The sequence below is a fragment of the Anabrus simplex genome, chromosome 2 (assembly GCF_040414725.1).
Source record: "Anabrus simplex isolate iqAnaSimp1 chromosome 2, ASM4041472v1, whole genome shotgun sequence".
In the NCBI taxonomy this organism is placed as follows: domain Eukaryota; kingdom Metazoa; phylum Arthropoda; class Insecta; order Orthoptera; family Tettigoniidae; genus Anabrus; species Anabrus simplex.
This window is the reverse complement of record NC_090266.1, coordinates 674,982,795-675,003,257: the sequence shown is the minus strand read 5'-3', so window position 1 is coordinate 675,003,257 and position 20,463 is coordinate 674,982,795. Positions and strand designations below refer to the sequence as shown.

The following is a 20,463-nucleotide window of genomic DNA, read 5'->3' as shown; positions in this document are numbered from 1 at the left end:
AACTATGTTACCCAGATGAAACCAAGATTTAATATCATCTTTTCAAGTTTTAGTTTGTTTTTCAGCTTGGGCTCATTTGTTCAATTGCCACAACTGCACAACTGCAAGTCACCCATAGAGAAAACACAATGACAGTGTACCAGAGGAAGGATGTACTCCTTTTACATGAAAACCTGACTTGGATTTCATATTATTACCGGTAATTAGTTTGCCAGCAGGAAACATTAATGTAATGTCATTGATTACAAATTTTAAAACCACTCAACACCTTAAGGCCTTGTCAAATGTAAAATTACCCGCGTTCAATCATAGGATGGCTTGGGTTCAGGAGTTGATTGCCAAAACTTTCTAAGATGCAGGCAGCTAATGTGGTAGTGAGGCAACACTGCAAACCTTCTATCCAGGAAATTGCAGTGGCTGTGCACTAGGGGATGTCTTTACCTCTACGTGTTTCGACTTTTATATTAAAAAATTATGTTCGCAGAATGAAACCGTAATTTAACTACATCCACTGCGAATGTTAATGACATTCAGAACATTCAAAAACATTCAAGGGCGATAGACATAAAGCTGAAAATTACAAGCCAGTAAGTTCGACATGCATGCATGTAAGCTTTGGGAAGGCATTCTTTCTGATTATATAAGACATGTTTGCGAAATTAGTAACTGGTTCGATAGAAGGCAGTTTGGTTTTAGGAAAGGTTATTCCACTGAAGCTCAACTTGTAGGATTCCAACAAGATATAGCAGATATCTTGGATTCAGGAGGTCAAATGGACTGTATTGTGATTGACCTGTCTAAAGCATTTGATAGGGTGGATCATTGGAGCCCAAGGCAAAAATGAGCACAATTGGACTAGACAAAAGAATGACTGAATGGGTTGCTATATTTCTAGAAAACAGATCTCAGAGAATTAGAGTAGGCGAAGCTTTATCTGACCCTGTAATAATGAAGAGGAGAATTCTGCAAGGCAGTATGATTGGACCTTTATATTTTCTTATATATATATATAAATGAAATGAGTAAAGAAGTGGAATCAGAGGTAAGGCTTTTTGCAGATGATATAATTCTGTATAGAGCAATAAATAAGTTACAAGATTGCGAGCAACTGCAATGTGACCTCGATAATGTTGTGACAAGGACAAAAGCAATTGTATGTTGATAAACGGGGTTAAAAGTCAGGTTGTGAGTTTCACAAATAGGAAAAGTCCTCTCAGTTTCAATGACTGCGTTCATGGGGTGAATGTTCCTTTTGGGGATCATTGTTAGTGTCTAGGTGTTAATATAAGGAAAGATCTTCATTGGGGTAATCACATAAATATGACTGTAAATAAAGGGTACAGTTCTCTGCACATGGTTATGAGGGTGTTTAGGAGTCGTAGTAAGGATGTAAAGGAGAGGGCATATAAGTCTCTGGTAAGACCCCAACTAGAGTATGGTTCCAGTGTATTGGACCCTCACCAGGATTACCAGATTCAAGAACTGGAAAAAATCCAAAGTAAAGCAGCTCGATTTGTTCTGGGTGATTTCCGACATAAGAGTAGCGTTACAAAAATGTTGCATGTTTGGGCTGGGAAGGACTGGGAGAAAGAAGATGAGCTGCTCGACCAAGTGGTATGTTTCAAGCTGACAGCGGGGAGATGGCGTGGAATGACATTAGCAGACGAATAAATTTGAGTGGCGTCTTTAAAAGTAGGAAAGTACACAATTTGAAGAAAAAGTTGGAATTCAAGAGGAAAGATCGGGGCAAATATTCATTTATGGGAAGGGGAGTTAGGGAATGGAGTAACTTACCAAGGGAGATGTTTAATAAATTCCCAAATTCTTTGAAATCATTTAAGAAAATGCTAGGAAAACAACAGATAGGGAATCGGCCACCTGGGTGACTGCCCTAATTACAGATCAGTATTGTTTGATTGACTTTACAGGTCTTAAACTGTGAAAAAGCATGCCTTTGGTGCTGGTATAGCATTGGGCTCATCAGTTGGGTCGCCACACATTTCGAAGACTCTGGCAGCTAGTGCAAAATTCAGACACACCTGCAAGTTTTCTGTATAGGAGAACGCAATGACAATGTACTAGGGGAAGTATGTAGGCTACCTCATTACCTCTATACCTACCTTTGGCGTTTATGCCAAAAATTAATCCCCGGCTGGAAGTCATAGTATAAATGCTTAGGTTGGAAATGTAAAAACAATCCACTTCATTAGGGCTTTTCAATACTGAAATTATCAGTGTTTTTCCCAATTGTCGTATTCTTCACATCATTTGGATTGCCACACTTACCCAGCACACTGGACCACAGTTCGTTTGTTCTGGCAAAATATTAACCCCACACAACCTCTCATTGGAAGGCTGTTGTCACCGTATAAAAAAAGGAAGTACCATAGGAATGAGAGACCCAGAATTGATGACATTCCCTCTGAATTACTGACTGCTTTAGGAAAGCCACCATTGTGAGGTTATTCCATTTAGTGTGTAAGATATATTAGACAGGAGAAGTGCCATCCAATTTTCAGCAGAGTGTAGTTATAGCTATTTCCAAGAAAGCCAGTGCTCACAAGTCTGGAATCTATGGTACCATTAGTTTAGTATCTCACACCCTGCAAAATGTTAACACATATTATTTTCAGAAGAATGGAAATACAAGTTGAAACTGAGTTGGAAGAAGATCAATTTGGCTTCAGAAGAAATACCGGAACACGTGAAGCAATCCTGATGTTGCGTCAGACCTTAGACGATCAAATTAAGGTCTCAGCTAAAAATCTAGAGAAGGCATTAGATAATGTTTATTTGACCCAGCTTTTTGGGATTCTGAAGGTTATCAGGATCAGGTAACGCGAATGACACATTACCTACAATCTATATCAAAATCAGTCTGCAGTCATAAGAATTGAGGGCTGTAAGAAATAAGCAGCAATCCACAAAGGAGTGAGGCAAGGCTGCAATTTGACCCCCCCCCCTCCTTTTCAATGTTATCTGGAGAAATTGCTGAATGGAATGGACAGAGACCTGGGTAAATAGTACAAGGTGAAAATAAACAAGTCTGAAACAAAAGTAAAGGAGTGCAGTCATAAGAATTCAGGTGATACAGGCAATAATAGATTAGGAAATGAAGTCTTATAAGAATAAGATGCATATTGTTATTTGGGTAGTAAAATAACTAAAGATGGCAGAATTAAGGAGGACAGAAAATGTAGGCTAGCAAAAGCAAGGAAAGCCTTTCATAAGGGAAGAATTTTACTCACCTGAAACATTGATATAGGAATTTGAAAAATGTCTTTCAATACTTTTGTCTGAAGCATAGCGTCATCTGGAAGTGAAATGTGGACAATTCCTCGCTCAGAAAGAAATAGAATAGGAGCCTTAGAAATGTCGTCTTACAGAAAAATGCTGAAGGTGAGATCGATAGATTGAATCATGAATGTAGAGATACCGATTTGAATTGGTCAGAGGAGATCGTTGTGGCTAAATTTGATGACGAGAAGAGAATACATAATAATGGGCAAATTTCACATTATTTCAATGTAATACGTACTGCAAAACAAGGTAAGATTTATTGTTATAAGCTGTTTTAGACTTTCAAAAATGCATTCAAGCACATTTAACCATGTTTATTAATATTTTAATGTAGATATATAATATGTTTTATTGAACTATTAGCATAAAATTTCATTTGGTTAGCGTATTTTACTGCTTAACATTAATCACTTCACAAGTATCAACAAAGCGCGCCTCATACGTGACTAAACATATATAAGAATGGAGCTTATTTTAACTGAATAGGCAAACGCGTATGGTAAACTATTCCTACATACTCATTACGCATTAGAAAAAGAAAAAAGATGAACTCATTTTATTATAATTATATGTATACATTGGGTCATTATATTATGTAATAAGAGTATTTAACATGTTATAATTTTAGCTATGTTGTAACATAAGAACTCTTAGCAAAAGTGTAATCAACATAATGTTGTTAAATTTCAGAGTATGTCATAAAGCTTTCAAGAATGAGGCATAACACAAAAATGCAAACATAAGATTCTAATGCAGCTGAGGATGACCTTGTAAGAGGTCGAAACCGGTCCTATTATACACATGATATTCTATCATACATGTGATAATAAATAAGTATTGATCAGGTGGAACTTTTTTTTCTTTTATGACATTTGGTGGCTATCAATACAGAACAAAAATGAAATTTATAAATCAAGATACTGCTACCCTATATCGACCTCCACCACCAGTCAATCAACCCCTTCCTCCAACGTCTTCCTTCATCCCATCACCTCTAACAGCTGACCTACTCCGACTTTTCACCACCTCATTATGCAACATCTCAGCCACGCTTCACCTCCTCCTTTCACACATTGGAACACCAGTTTGAACTTTCACTACTTCCTATCCCACATCTTCTCAACCAAGAAGCCCTAATCACTTCTCCACCTAATACCAAATCGCATTACCCACCTTCCTCAATTCTCACACCTCCCAGTTCTCTTCATTCTCCCAGCCCGAGTGAGAGCGTCACTCTCTAGGGGACCCGCCCCGCCCTTGGGCGGGGAATGAAAACGTGAAAACGAACGCCTCCACGGTATGCACTAGCCATGCGTCTTGGTAGGTGTGCTAGGTACCAACTGATGAGCCCAAACTAGCACACAGGGGCAAAACGCTGGCAACCAGGAATGAGTTGGCTAGAAAATTTATAATGTCCAATAACAGACTATTTATACATACATACATACATACATTATCATTATAGACTGTTATGCCTTTCAGCGTTCAGTCTGCAAGCCTCTGAGAATTTACTAAACGTCGCCACAATCCTCGATTTGCAACTAGTGTTGTGGCCTCATTTTGGTATTATAAATTTACTCATTCGGGACAAATATTTCAGATTCCCTATGCGAATCAAAATCTATATCAAGTGCTGCAGAAGTCAAGTCTTTACCATAGAGACATAGACACACTCCTCAAGGAATCTCTCGTGAAGACTGCAGAGGAGTACTGTGAAAAGTCCAGGAGAATGGCACTGAGGTTCAACAAATTGTGGGACGATTGCAAGGGTCTCCAGGAGATGATACAGGGTCATCTTCATAATTTTTCAGAGCAGCCACGTACAAAGAGAGGGACTTCTGAAGAGAAAACCTTTGCTTTGGCTGCGTAGAATAGGAGCAAAAAAATGTACTGATTTCTTCTGTGCTTAATGACTCTACCCAGTTAAAGGTCTTTACATGGACTCTTGATGAACATCCCATTACAGCGGGGCCTAAGTGAAATTCTTCTTCAACACTTGAAGAGTGTCATGGAGAAGCTACAAGAAGATGACTCCTGATGTTTGATGAGATGGCTCTGCAGCTTGGGTTTTACTACGATGACAACAAGGGATATATTGTAGGATATCAGGATTATGGTACGGTACTTCAGGAGTATGGTATTCCACATAGGAACAACCAGAGTGCTGCTCATGCTCTTGTATTCATGATTCAGGGTATCAGACAAAACTGTTTTATTTTCCTTCTCTAAAGGCTGCACAAGAGCAGTAGTGCTTGTAAACCTTATACAGTATGCTGTGAGAACCATATTTCACCATGAGGTTCTTGTTGTTTCTACTGTCTCTGACAAGCACCCTATAACTAATGATGGCAGAAGTAAGGAGGATATAAAATGCAGACTAGCACAAGTGAGGAATTCCTTTCTTAATAAAAGTAATCTGCTCACTTTGAACATTGATATAGGATTTAAAAAGATATTTCTGAAGACATTCATCTGGAGTGTGCATTGCATGGAGGTGAAACATGAACAAAATATATCTCCAGAAGAAAGACAATAGAAGCTTTTAAAATGTGGTGTTATGGAAGAATGCTGAAGGTGAAATGGACAGATTGAAGATGTTCAGCAGGTTTCTGAGGGAAGTGTAGGTGATAAGAATGGTAGGGATAGACCAAGGCAAGAATATGACAAGCAGATTAGAGCAGACGATGGATGTAACAAGTTACATAGAAATGAAAATTTTAGCACAGGATAGGGTGACACTGAACGCTGCATCAAACCAGACTATGGACTGATGACTCAAACACGAGCACTGTTACAGGAATGGAGAGACTGTGTTCTTCACTGAAGGTTTCTTTCATGTACATGAACCTTTGGCATTTGAACTGAGATTCCCAGGAGAATTTGGTGAATGGTAAATGTGGTAACAATGATTCTCCAAACTTCATTCACTTCATAGCTGTACTGAAAAGTGCAGTGTTACATGAATCGGGGTCACAACAACTGAAAGGGAAAACTGCAAATACGATAATGGTTTATTACTGAGCAATCTTCAGACTTTCTTGGGAGGGCCTCACATTCAGCATTGGAGGAGAATCTGAGCAATCTGTGGAAGAATCCAAGATTCCTGCAGTGAATCAACTAACTAGTAGAAAATTCAAATTGTCCTAAAAGTCCACAGTAGTACATTAGAGTAATATCATATGAAGGTCTACAGACAGGCACCTCTGTGTGAGTATGTGTGTAGGTGTGTACGGGTGTGTGTGCATGTGTGTGCAAGTGTGTGCATGCGCACGCACGCGCGCTTTTGTTGTGAAGCAGGTACTACATGACTTTGAATGCTCATGGTCTCAAGGTTTATTAACCTGTAGCATTGAGGAAAGGAGCTCGGACAAAAAGTTTATTGAGCTGTGTGAGATGGGTGGTGGAATAAACCATCTTACTTTCCCAAGTAGAGTGCATGAATACCTTTACGATCTGCAAGAGATAACTTCAGAAAATGTGGGAAAACATAGGCCATAAAAAGAAATGTGCAGGATTTAGCGAGTAAGATTTGGACTCTTTTCTTGCTAGTTGCTTTACTTCGCACCGACACAGATAGGTCTTATGGCGATGATGGGACGGGAAAGGGCTAGGAGTGGGAAGGAAGCGGCCATGGCCTTAATTATGGTACAGCCCCAGGATTTGCCTGGTGTGAAAATGGGAACCCACGGAAAACCATTTTCAGAGCTGCCGACAGTGGGGTTCGAACCTACTATCTCCCGAATACTGGATACTGGCCGCACTTAAGCGACTGCAGCTATCGAGATCGGTGATTTGGACTCTTTGCCAAAAATTTGATTGAACTAAGGTGAAGGGACTCCATGAAGAAAGTCCACTTTCTGGCCGACTGGAAATACAAATGAAACTTTTCTTTATAATGTCTGGTAACTGGCACAGGTGTAAGTTCCCTGTTAACCATGACTGTGTCACGTATGATCACTGCCGTGGGATTAACTTCTCTATAAAACATTTCTGTGTAATGTGTGTTCAGTGGCGCTGGATTAAGTTAGCCATAAATCGTTTCTGTGTAACATGTGGTCACTAGTGTGGGATTAAGTTCTCTGTAAACCATTTCTGTGTAAAGTGTCGTAACTGGCAAAGGATTAATTTCCTCATAAACCACCCCTGTCTAACAAGAGGTCATTGGCATTGGATTCAATTCCCTGTAAACAGTTTCCATGTAAAATGCAGTCACTGGTTAGAGATTAAGTTCCCTTTAAAACATTTATTTGTAATGTGTCTTCACTAACGCAGGATTAATTTCCCTGTGAATCATTTCTGGGTAATGTGTGGTCACTGGTTCTGAATTAACTTCCATGTAAACCATTTCTGTATAACCTGTCTCATCACCATCATCACCATAATTAAGGTTTTGCCTTGTGTTTTGATATTTGTCAACTTGATTGAGCTTACGTATAGTACCGGTACAAAATATATTGAACTTTGAAGTATCAATTCACTGATCCTTTTTGTTGTACCTTCTGGCTGTACATTTGCTTTTGTTGCTATTTTCTTATATACTGTTATGTGACCGTATTTTGTGATTGTAAGAGATGTGAGTAGCTAACTTGATGCTGTGTTTCTTACATTCCATGTTTATATTTTTGAGTGTAGGAAGTGAAATCAGAATTATAGGCATTCTTAGTGTTAAGAAATATTATTATGACCATAAATTTCTCTTGTGTTGAACTAGTAGTTGCCAGTATATATCTGTGTTTGTGTTTATGTATTTACGTGCTTCTTACGCGTTCTTTTGAATATACCGCAAATGTGTGCATACATTCAAAGTACAAACTGTGTATATACATTATGGTGTGTTTTACTTCTTCGTTCCATACATCGTCGTACTATTGTCACGCCTCTTATTTTGCGGCTGGGTGGCTCTCTACACTTCCCCATCTCAGCCGGGCCAATCAATGATAATTGGGCAGACGCCTCGTTGGCTGTCGCCTTCCTTCTCATCATGTATGCTGTTCTTATCAAGGGCGTCGACACATCCCTCTCCGAGTCCTTCATTTATCAGCACATTACTGGTGATCCTCCTATCTCATCGCTTTCGGATGTCATCCGTCTTCAGGACCGGCGCTCGGGGCAACTTTCACCAGATGTTTGCTCCTCTACCGCGGCTCACATGAAGCTTCCTGCTTGATCTCCAATGGCATCGCTTTCAAGGGTCGTCGCTATAACGTGGTGCCCGCTCCTGAGGAGTTACTCCGGGATCTTCGTCATCTTCCAGACCCCCCTGTCGCCGTTCACTCTCGTTTCCCGCCCAAAACCGGCCCGTCTTCTCCTCCCACTTCCACTACTACCACCACCACTACTAATACTACTTCCTCCTTCACCACTGCTGCTTCTCTTACTTTGCCTACTTCCTCTGTCCTTACCACAACCAGTCATCCTTCTCCTATTATGTCTACCCCGCTCCCTATCGTACCTCCTGATCCCTCTATTCAGGTTCTTGTTGCTGATCGATCTACAGCTACTTCCGCTCTAGTTGTCCGCGATAATTACCCTGATTTTTCACCTCTGACTTCGTCCTTCACCTGTTCTACGGACTCCACGATCGCAGATCCCCCAGTCTCTTCTGGCAGTGCAGACGTCTCCGCTCCCCTTACGAGTTGTGTCATCCGTGGGCTCGATGGTGTCACCGAACGGGACTTGCTCCAGGAATTGCATCGGAATGGCGTCTCCGCTCGTCGGGCGATCCGCATCTTCAACGACGCTGGACCGACCTTCATGGTGCGCCTGCAACTTTCCTCTGATGCGGACCTCGACCAACTCATCGCCAATGGTATCTGTTTTCGTCGGCGGGAGTATCGTGTGGAACCTTCTCGCTCCCCGCCACGCACTCGTCTGCAGTCTCCTCAGCCCTCTGTTCCTCCCTTACCGTTTGTCTCGCCTCCCACCCCCCCGGCGCCCCCTGTTACTCTCACAGCTTCGCCACCCATTTTTGTCTTCCCTCCTCTCCAGATCCTAGACATCCTTCGTCTTTATGCCACCTCAGTCACTAACATCACCACCACGCTTTACTACCTTCTCATGCAATATTATCCTTTTCCGTCTTCCAATGTTCTCTCGCACCCCAGTCTTTTTCCACACCCCGTGATGTAACATGTTTAGCATACTATGTAGAGCTTTTCTGTACCTGCTCACCATAGGTGACTATTTTTGTACATATTCTCTGTAACGAATGCTGCAAGACTTTCACAATTTTAATGCGCTGGGACATTCTACATTTTATTTTACGTATGTGCACAACATACTTGCCATTTTTTGTTAAATTCACTCTCCATTTTTGATTCGCAAGGCCTAAGAGCCGCTAGTTCGGCTGATGGCCCGCCCGCCGCGCTTGCGGCGGGAATGAAATAACTTACGTTTGTTTGTTTTTGTTTTCTTCGTTCCTTCATCCGTTTACCATTCCTATATATAAAGTTAGTGGGAAGGGTTCACCGAGAGAATGAGGTTATGTTAGGTCATGAGTTAGATAAGCAAGGGCGTTTGAGGCTTTTATATGATCTGCATTCTCATTTTCGGTATTCAGTACTACATTCCTCATTCAACAGATGTTCTTTAAAGAAATCCAACGCTGAAACAACAATAGAGACGAGTTTCAAAAAGGAAGCATTGCCAACACACAAATAATTAAAATATGCTTTTCATGTAAAATAGACACGGGAGTAGCTTGTGATACTGCTTTCTTATCGAAATAGAATCACCCTCTCCATTATAAATAAGAATTGAACGAAGTAAACTCGGCCTGGACCTGTTATTCATGTTTAAACAACAACCATTGTAGCCCCTGTTATTATCCATTTTATTATGAGGTACAAAATTGTTGGTTTGTCCCTCCCTTAAGCTGGTCATTGTACCTTCCATTACCTGTTTTCTCAATAATCTTTAATGTACAGGAGTATAATCTACTGCAAATAATTACATAGGACTATGCATGGAGAATTATAAGATTCCATAATGTACCGGTATCCAAGATGTTAAAGATTATAGGAAAATTTCCCCGTTGTGGGAAGTTCTATACGTTATCGCAGCAATTTGTACAAATGGTGTTGGCAACACACCCGATAAGGAGATGATTTTAATCACTATATTCTTAACATATTTTCTCCTTATGCAGGTACGTTTAGTCATACTATTATATACCATTTGGTGTATATAAATAAATTCAAAGAAACTGTAGGAATATATTAATTTAAAAGATCATTAAAACGTTATCTCGCTGGAACATAGTGTGCTACTCACTCGTGTATATAACGCAAATTACATTATTTATATTGAGCCAACACATCAGCAGGAACGAAATTGGTACATAGTATAAATTTGTTATACTCTACAGTTAATTCTCTACTCCAGCCAATATTGTATACCCAATGTTGAATAAGATTATTCTTTTTGATTGCTCATGTTACCCACACTCGTCTCAATTCCCATCCCTATCCCCAAAATATTAATTTTCAAAAATGCGATTGTCGTTCGAACGATCGCAGTACGTCGGTGGGTGCAGAGATGGGGTGACCCCGGCCCCTGAGAGACCACGGCTTGTCCGTGGTACAGCAGCTCTGTACTCTGACCGGCGAACCGAGCAGAGGAAAGGTGGCCGACCGGACGGGCCCACGGCCCTACCGTGGCTCTACGCCTCTGCATTCGGTTGGCGGGATCCAACCCGTCGGCTGTCCTGAGTATGGTTTTCCATTCTCCTGCACTAAGGCGAATGCCGGGACAGTTCGTAGTATAGGCCAGGGCCGCCCAGCCCCTCACCTACGCCGTAACAAATCTCCTGGCCTGAGAGATGGTGTAACCGGCTAAGAGGCCCGCACTCCCCCTTCAGGGGAGAATTGAAAACTTTTAGTAGTAGTAGTTCCTAGTAGAGGCTGCGCCTGTCAATCGTTCACCTACTCCACAAACCTTGTGCACCATACCAAATCCTTCTCTAAGCACACCGAGTTCCCCTTCAGGGGTTGAATGAAAAGTTGCATTAAGTTAGGTTAGGATAGCAGTAATTCACAAAATATTTCTTTAATTCATTGAGAGTTAAAAAGTATATACCGGTACGGTATATCGGATATTAAGGAGTGGCTTTATAACCATGAATGCTTTGAGTTGCTACTCTCTACTTGGAGAAAGCATGATGTGAACTGGTAATACCTGAAGTGTTTCGGCTAAATTGCTGCCCATACGAGTCAAACCGATGGGAGCGCAAGTTTGTTGGTTTGTTCGTGGTACTCTTTTACAGTTAAATTCCACTGCAATTCTCCGAGTGGAAATCGTAATTTTTTTCATGTAGTTGAATGAATTGAGGTTATACTATCTTACACATTTTCCAACAGGTGATTTGTTGTTACCGTAAATTCGATAATATTTCTAGTTGTTTTTATGTTGGTCTCAATAAATCTTCCTGTCACTGATCATAGAATTTGCAATAGACATCGTCCCATTAAGGCCTAGGATAACAATCGGACATTCGTGTTGTAAACGTGTGTTTTTGTGATATAAGTGTAACATATTAATGATCTTGTGACTGGGAAAAAGTCTTTTGAATCCCAAATAAATATCCGCAAGACAAGACAAGACAAGGCCTAGGATGTATAATGATAAAAATGTAGCCTACATGTATAACCTACAATATTTGTACTTAATATGTACAGTATTCTATGATTAAGTACTGATTAAATCCATTTCAAAAACTCGTTTGTTGAATAAAAAGGATGTTAGAGCAGCTATTTCTTCAATTTAGTTTTAAAGGTCCCTTAAAAAATACAGTACATTTGACTGAATCTGATGATAATATTTATGCATTCATTCCATGTCAGGTTAGCTTCTCCTAATGCTTCTGCTTCTTTTTCCTCTCCTTCTCCTACTTTCCTGGCCATATATGTACTGATAAAACGGACACTCCCAAGCTTGCTTGTGTTCAGCTGGTCTGATTTGGAGTGAGTATGTCCAACATTCTTCCACCCTATCCAATGACACTTAACTTTTCCTTAAGGCTGCCTCAGCACTTCCTTTCAAGTTTGCTTAGTACGAACTCTCCCTCTCTTCAATAGCTACAGCTTTCTATAATAAATGCTATTATTCATTTCTTATTCTGGTGTGACCATAACAGCAAAGCTGTTTTGATTCCATCTTGTAGCTGATGGGCACAACTTTGATAGATCCTCGCACTTACTCACTGCGCACGTTGTCATGCAGTGCGACTCCTGCTCTCTGCCTTGGTACATATCTGTTAGCTCTATTGATGCCATCCTCGGAGGCCCGGGTTCAATTCCTGGTACTGCCATATATTTAAAAATGGCGGGAGGGCTGGTATGTGGTTTGAAAGGTACATGCAGCTCACCTCCGCTGGGGGTGTATGAGAAAAGAGCTGCACCACCTCAGGATTAAAGAAGTCTAGTTTATTTATTTATTTATTTTTTATTTTACCCCTGCCAACCTAAGCAACGTCCACCATCTCTGTTACATGCATTCGCTGGTCATGTTTTTAGTGCCTTGCCCAACATTTGGAGCCTTACCTGAGGGCAGGCCAGATATTGGTATTGTTCACTTTGCCCTTTAACTTCACTGCATCGGCATATGACGCGAAACACCGGTAAGTGACCGCCAGTTGATCCATCCAACACTGATGCAGTGCTTGACATTTGCTCAATATTAACATTAGTTGTAATAACTTATCCAAGATATATAGGTCTTGTCCATTCCAGTTATCTTTACCTTTTCACTCTAAACACAATATTTTTCCCCTTCATTGCCTCCTGGATGTCATATTTTCATTCTGCCATTAAAAACTCTTGCTGGCGCAATACTTCTGGAATCTCTCCCACATTTGATTTGGGGTGTCATTATCGTTGTTCTGCACGTCCTGGACCATATAAGCCCAGATATCATCAATGAGTTGTTGTGCTGTCTCTTCATCTCACAGCTTAAACCAGTTAGGCCCCATTCACAATGCAAACGTAACCGTAAACTTAAAGACGTAACATAACAGTTAAATTAACGTAAAATTTGTGGTATTCACAATGGAGGAATGTAACATGGATGTAAGGAGTACACAGCTGCCAACCAAAACACTGCCATGTTATTTAGCATGGAAGTCGTGTTTTAGGCTATCTCGCAGTTTTATGTGGTATTTTAATATATCGATGGAATTAAACAACGTGGTAGCGGAATTCATATTACTTCAGACATCGCTTGCTTTGCTGTTGCGAGCTATGTAAGTTTACATGAAAAGGCGAACTAAACAACGTTGCAGAAAATGGGTTCATCCCTTGAATCAAAGAAGGTTATTTCAGGGCGATTTTGGTAATCTAGCGTAAGAAATGACCCTCATCAGTTCATTTTGTACACGCGAATGAAACCTGAACTGTTTGACACTATCTGACGATTTAATTCCCCTTTCCTAACAAAAACAAGTGTAAGGTCTTCTTTACTGACATCTATGCCCCTAGCTATATCACACCAATGAGATGTTTGGATCATAGCGTTTTCGTAAACTTTTTTTTTTTGCTAGGGGCTTTACGTCGCACTGTCACAGATAGGTCTTAAGGCGACGATGGGATAGGAAATGCCTAGGAGTTGGAAGGAGGCGCCCGTGGCCTTAATTAAGGTACAGCCCCAGCATTTGCCTGGTGTGAAAATGGGAAACCACGGAAAACCATTTTCAGGGCTGCCGATAGTGGGATTCGAAACTACTATCTCCCGGATGCAATTTTCGTAAACTAGTAGTCTGTCATGATGTTAAGAATTATATAGGGGGACATTGTTTTATCTATGGAAGGGATTATCTCTTGTTCGGTCACCAGCGCTGCAAGCTTTTCTCCAGCCATTTACCGTGGGATTTAATTGCAACAGCATATTTATTTCCACATTTTTTTCTTTTCAGTACAGCGTTTTCGCAATTTTTTTTCCTTTTATCATACATAAGCACAAAGATTATTTTGAAAGAGAACACAAGTGTTTCGTCGAAAGGAGTCATTTTTTATCAAGCACAAAATACAATATTTACGTCTGCTCTGATTTGCTTGTTCTTAAACCTAACGTAAAATTAACCGCAAGAGCTTGGAGTTTGCAATCCCTTAATTTTACGTTCTCGCAGTTAAGTTAACGACGGCGTATTGTGAATGGTTACATTAGATAACATGGCCGCTAAATTCTATGTCAATGTTAATTTTAAGTTTACGTTACGTTACGTTTGCATTGTGAATGGGGCTTTAATCTTCATAGTTGGTCCGATTCTGTTGTTTAACGGACAACGTAGCTAAAGCTCTCCAATCGATAGCCCATTTTGGGATGTCAGAGGCTAATCAGGGATGACCTTGCAGTCCATGAACTGTCACAGCAGATCATTGTTGAAGGGATTATAGTCAATTTACGTACATATGACTCTCTCTTCCACTTGGTCTTGTACCAATGATAAAGTCTTTCTTCTGTAAGTGATAAGGTGCTCTTCCTTCTTCTGAAGTTATCTGTTGAGTACAGCTAGATTATATGCTGACGCAAACTGGAGGATCTCATATCCCTGGTCATTCCTCATTCCTAACCAAAGCCTCGATGACATTCAGAATAATCCTAGCCAGTCTGTCAAACGTGACCAATAAGATCAGCCAATGCAATCTTTTCTCTTCATGTGGCATCTGCTGCAGTAGGTGATCGTAGTCCTCCCAGAATATTGGGTTATGATTCCATCACAGCAAGCCTGTGGTTCATATGAAGAGATCACTTTCAGGCAGGTGATATCATTCATGGCTAATTTCACTGCCATGTGACGGTCGGCGATCCGTGTGACTGAAATAAGCCTTCTAAGAACATGACTGGCGAGGATGATTCTTACACCATTTCTTATTATTGTGCACCATTGTAGAAGATTTTTTAGCCTTAGCCCCTGTTTCTGGCTTTGCCTCCACTCCACTATGTTTCCTGCACAGCTGCCATGTCCCATTTTGCACCTTTCTAGAATGTCTAATGTTCAAATTTTTTTCCGGTGAACATGCCAACATATCGAGTGCTGCTTCTCAACTCTGGCAACGTATCTCCTGCTTTCTGCCCGGAGTCAGATGTCCTTTCTTTTGCCTCAGTTTTACATCATGAGACAGAATGAGATAGCTTCCAGTGGCATTTACTCCACTGAAGGGGCCATCACCCCACCTAAATGAGTTCATCTGCACCAAGGTGTTGGCACCCTAGGGAAGTCAGATTATTTGCCACCACCCAACACCCGGCGTTGACTTTCTGGCTGTACGGTCTACTCAATTTCCATAGACAGATAACTCTATAGAAATGTAACTTCTTAATCAAATTTGAATGGGACGTACAATCAAAAGCTTTGCTAAGATCACATTTGAAATCCAGAGCTTCATAACTTAAAAAGATTATCAGTTTCAAAAATGTTTACTAGTTGCCCTATCATAATGAATTCTAGAATTCTACCAAATACTCTGACAGCTGAAAATGCCAGTAACTGCTTGCCTTGCTGTGTATAGTACAAACTTTTAGATTGGTACTGCATTTATTCTTGAATAATTTTGTGTTTTGTGAAACTCTCCAGCTTCCAAACTGTTATTAACAGAGATACTGGGGAAGCAAATAACATTTTTCAGAACAAATTAAATGTTAGTCCGTTTGAAACCTAGCCTGTGAATTTAAACTATCTGGTGATTGCATAACATAGAAATAGTGATCTTTTCTAATTCAGGCGTGCTGAATATGGAACTGAAGTGTGTTCTCCTGTATCACATCAGGTTTCTTTGCAATATTGAAAAGCATATACAAGACAGTCATGCATATCATATCAACTGTATACATAGAGCCAAATGGTCTGAAATTTGTCACTCATAAACCTGGTAATATGTTGTAAACTGGCAAGTCCACGGTTTCAATTGTATATCTTGACTTATTTTAAGAATCTTTGTTTTGTCCCTTTTCTATTGCGAGGTGTCATTCTTCGATAACCAGCAGTAATCTGCCAGCATGTTGGAGTTGGTAGGGAATTAGTCCACATATGAAGAGAACATATGCACCTTTAAGCTCATATTTCAGTCTAAATCCTGGAAAGAAGCAGGCATTCTGTCCACCATTTGTTTGTAGTCTGGATCCTCTGTATTGCCAGGAACGATTTTGACTACATCCCGGAATGCTTTCCATGTCGAACAAACTTCTGCCCACATTGAATCCTCAAAATCAATATCAGAGAACTTCTTTCTGGTATCTGGACGTGTGAAGATACCGTTTTTGATTCTGGCATTACTGATGCCTGTGAATCGATGACACACAGACTAGAAACATTGACCTTCATTGTTCATACATACATACATAGATTATCATTATAGACTGTTATGCCTTTCAGCGTTCAGTCTGCAAGCCTCTGAGAATTTACTAAACGTCGCCACAATCCTCGATTTGCAACTAATGTTGTGGCCTCATTTAGTTCTATACCTCTTATCTCTAAATCGTTAGAAACTGAGTCTAACCATCGTCGTCTTGGTCTCCCTCTACTTCTCTTACCCTCCATAACAGAGTCCATTATCCTCTTAGGTAACCTATCCTCCTCCATTCGCCTCACATGACCCCACCACCGAAGCCGGTTTATGCGTACAGCTTCATCCATCGAGTTCATTCCTAAATTTGCCTTTATCTCCTCATTCCGAGTACCCTCCTGCCATTGTTCTCACCTGTTTGTACCAACAATCATTCTTGCTACTTTCATGTCTGTTACTTCTAACTTAGCAATAAGATATCCTGACTCCACCCAGCTTTCGCTCCCGTAAAGCTGAGTTGGTCTGAAAACAGACCGATGTAAAGATAGTTTCGTCTGGGAGCTGACTTCCTTCTTACAGAATACTGCTAATCGCAACTGTGAGCTCACTGCATTAGCTTTACTACACCTTGATTGAATCTCACTTAATATATTACCATCCTGGGAGAACACACAACCTAAATACTTGAAATTATTGACCTGTTCTAGCTTTGTATCACCAATCTGACATTCAATTCTATTGAATTTCTTACCTACCGACATCAATTTAGTCTTCGATAGGCTAATTTTCATACCATACTCATTGCACCTATTTTCAAGTTCCAAGATATTAGACTGCAGGTTTTCGGTACAGTCTGCCATTAAGACCAAGTCGTCAGCATAAGCCAAACTGCTTACTACATTTCCACCTAACTGAATCCCTCCCTGCCATTTTATACCTTTCAGCAGATGATCCATGTAAACTATGAACAGCGAAGGTGAAAGATTACAGCCTTGTGTAACTCCTGTAAGTACCCTGAACCAAGAACTTATTCTACCATCAATTCTCACTGAAGTCCAATTGTCAACATAAATGCCTTTGATTGGTTTTAATAATCTACCTTTAATTCCATAGTCCCCCAGTATGGCGAACATCTTTTCCCTCGGTACCCTGTCATATTCTTTCTCTAGATCTACGAAACATAAACACAACTGCCTATTCCTCTCGTAGCACTTTTCAATTACCTGGCGCATACTGAAAATCTGATCCTGACAGCCTCTCTGTGGTCTGAAACCACACTGGTTTTCATCCAACTTCCTCTCAACGACTGATCGCACCCTCCCTTCCAAGATGCCAGTGAATACTTTGCCTGGTATACTAATCAATGAGATACCTCGATAGTTGTTGCAATCCTTCCTGTTCCCTTGCTTATAGATAGGTGCAATTACTGCTTTTGTCCAATCTGAAGGTACCTTACCAACACTCCACGCTAATTTTACTACTCTATGAAGCCATTTCATCCCTGCCTTCCCACTATACTTCACCATTTCAGGTCTAATTTCATCTATTCCTGCTGCCTTATGACAATGGAGTTTATTTACTATCCTTTCCACTTCCTCAAGCATAATTTCACCAACATCATTTTCCTCCTCCCCATGAGCTTGGCTGTTTGCAACACCACCAGGATGATTTCCTTTTACATTGAGAAGATGTTCAAAATATTCCCTCCACCTCTCCAGTGATTCCCTGGGATCTATTATGAGTTCACCTGAATTACTCAAAACACTGTTCATTTCCTTTTTCCCTCCCTTCCTAAGATTCTTTATTACTGTCCAGAAAGGTTTACCTGCTGCTTGACCTAGCCTTTCCAGGTTATTACCAAAATCTTCCCACGACTTCTTTTTGGATTCAACAACTATTTGTTTCGCTCTGTTTCTTTCGTCTACGTACCAATCCCTGTCATCCTCGGCCCTTGTTTGGAGCCATTTCTGATAAGCCTTCTTTTAACGTTTACAAGCTGCTCTCACTTCATCATTCCACCAAGATGTTCGCCTTTTCCCATCTTTACACACAGTTGTTCCTAGGCATTCCCTTGCTGTTTCTACTATAGCATCCCTGTATGCCACACATTCACTTTCTGTATCCTGAACCTGCTTAATGTCTACTGTTCGAAACTTCTCACTAATCATATCCATGTACTTCTGTCTAATTTCCTTGTCCTGGAGATTTTCTACCCTTATTCGTTCACAGACAGATTTCACATTCTCTACCCTAGGCCTAGAGATACTTAGTTCACTACAGATCAGATAGTGGTCTGTATCATCGAAAAATCCATGAAAAACTCGTACATTCCTAACAGATCTCCTGAATTCAAAGTCTGTTAACATATAGTCTATTATGGATCTGGTACCCCTAGCCTCTCATGTGTAGCGGTGAATAGCCTTATGCTTGAAGAATGCATTCGTAACAGCTAAACCCATACTAGCACAGAAGTCCAGCAAACGCTTCCCATTCCCATTAGCTTCCATATCTTCCCCACATTTACCAATCACCCTTTCGTATCCTTCAGTTCTATTCCCAACTCTCGCATTGAAATCGCCCATTAGCACTATTCTAACCTTGCTGTTGACCCTGACCACGATGTCCCTCAATGCTTCATAAAACTTGTCAACTTCATCCTCATCTGCACCCTCACATGGTGAATACACGGACACAATTCTTGTCCTAATTCCTCCCACTGACAAATCTACCCACATCATTCGCTCATTTACGTGCCTAACAAAAACTATGTTGCGTGCAATGGTATTCCTGATAAAGAGCCCTACCCTAGACTCTGCCCTTCCCTTTCTAACACCCGTCAAGTACACTTTATAATCTGCTATCTCTTCCTCATTATCTCCCCTTACCCGAATATCACTTACTCCTAGCACATCCAGATGCATCCTCTTTGCTGACGCAGCCAGTTCTACTTTCTTTCTTCCATAAGCCCCATTAATATTGATAGCTCCCCATCGAATTCCATTTCGTTCGCCAAGTTTTTCATAGCATTAATGAATTGCTTCGTAAGTCAGAGTTTGATAGTAAACAGAGGTAACAGTCTGTACGCATATAATTTTAAAATGGCTATACACAGTGAAATACATTTCTCACTTTATATCCAAATGACAAATAGACAATGTTAGCATAATATAAGGAAGCACAACTGACTTTATTGCACATAGTCAATTATTGGATGTACCTATATTTGAAATTGTTTTCATTGCATCAACAATGCATTACCAAAAGGTAATAAGTTATCTATATTGAGATATTGAAAACAATTGCCTAGCTCTGGACAAATTATTCAAAACCAGAAGTCTGATTAGAAATCTAAAGTTAATTGTCACCCTATTTTACTATGGTGAGACCTTAGTAATGTATTGTTCAGGAGGCCTGGACTGCTATATATGAAATATTTATGGATTGGAAAATATAAGTATTAAAAAATCCTGAATAATTCATGACCCTGTGAAAGATAGAGGACTTTTAATAGCAAGGAACAATGGGGAGATTGAAAAACTGCACTGTAGAACAGATGTTGTTCCAGAAATGAACTACAAGAGATTGTTATGACTGGGCCATGTGCACAGTATGGTCAAAGCAAATTTCCTGGGGGAACCATGGTGATGTGAAATGAGAAGCATGCCAGCAAATAGGTGAGTCAATCCTGTTGAAGATGACCTCGGTAGGGTGGGAGTTAATTGATGGAGAAAGAAAGCAAAGGTTAGAACATTTTGGGCAGTAATCAAGGAGGCTCTTGCCCTCCACAGATCTAGTGCCAAGGAGTTCGTAGGTAATTAGGCCAACTTATTAAAATTTGTAATATAGTACTGTTGTTCAGTAGACAATTGATACTCTACATTAAACA

General features: G+C 40.4%; 1 protein-coding gene across 3 annotated transcripts in view; it reads left to right on the top strand.

The window, feature by feature from the left end:
* LOC136863636 (uncharacterized) overlaps positions 1 to 20,463 on the top strand; it is a 191,210-nt gene that overhangs the window by 75,188 nt on the left and 95,559 nt on the right. Inside the window, exon 1 of one of the 3 annotated variants that reach the window (XR_011017831.1) lies at positions 10,406 to 10,447. The exons of 1 other annotated variant lie outside the window; for it this stretch is intronic. The gene's annotated coding sequence lies outside the window, so the exon portion shown is untranslated. Of the gene's footprint in view, positions 1 to 10,405; positions 10,448 to 20,126; positions 20,252 to 20,463 lie in introns of those variants that run through there. One more of the 3 variants, XR_011017832.1, reaches the window with a different exon arrangement.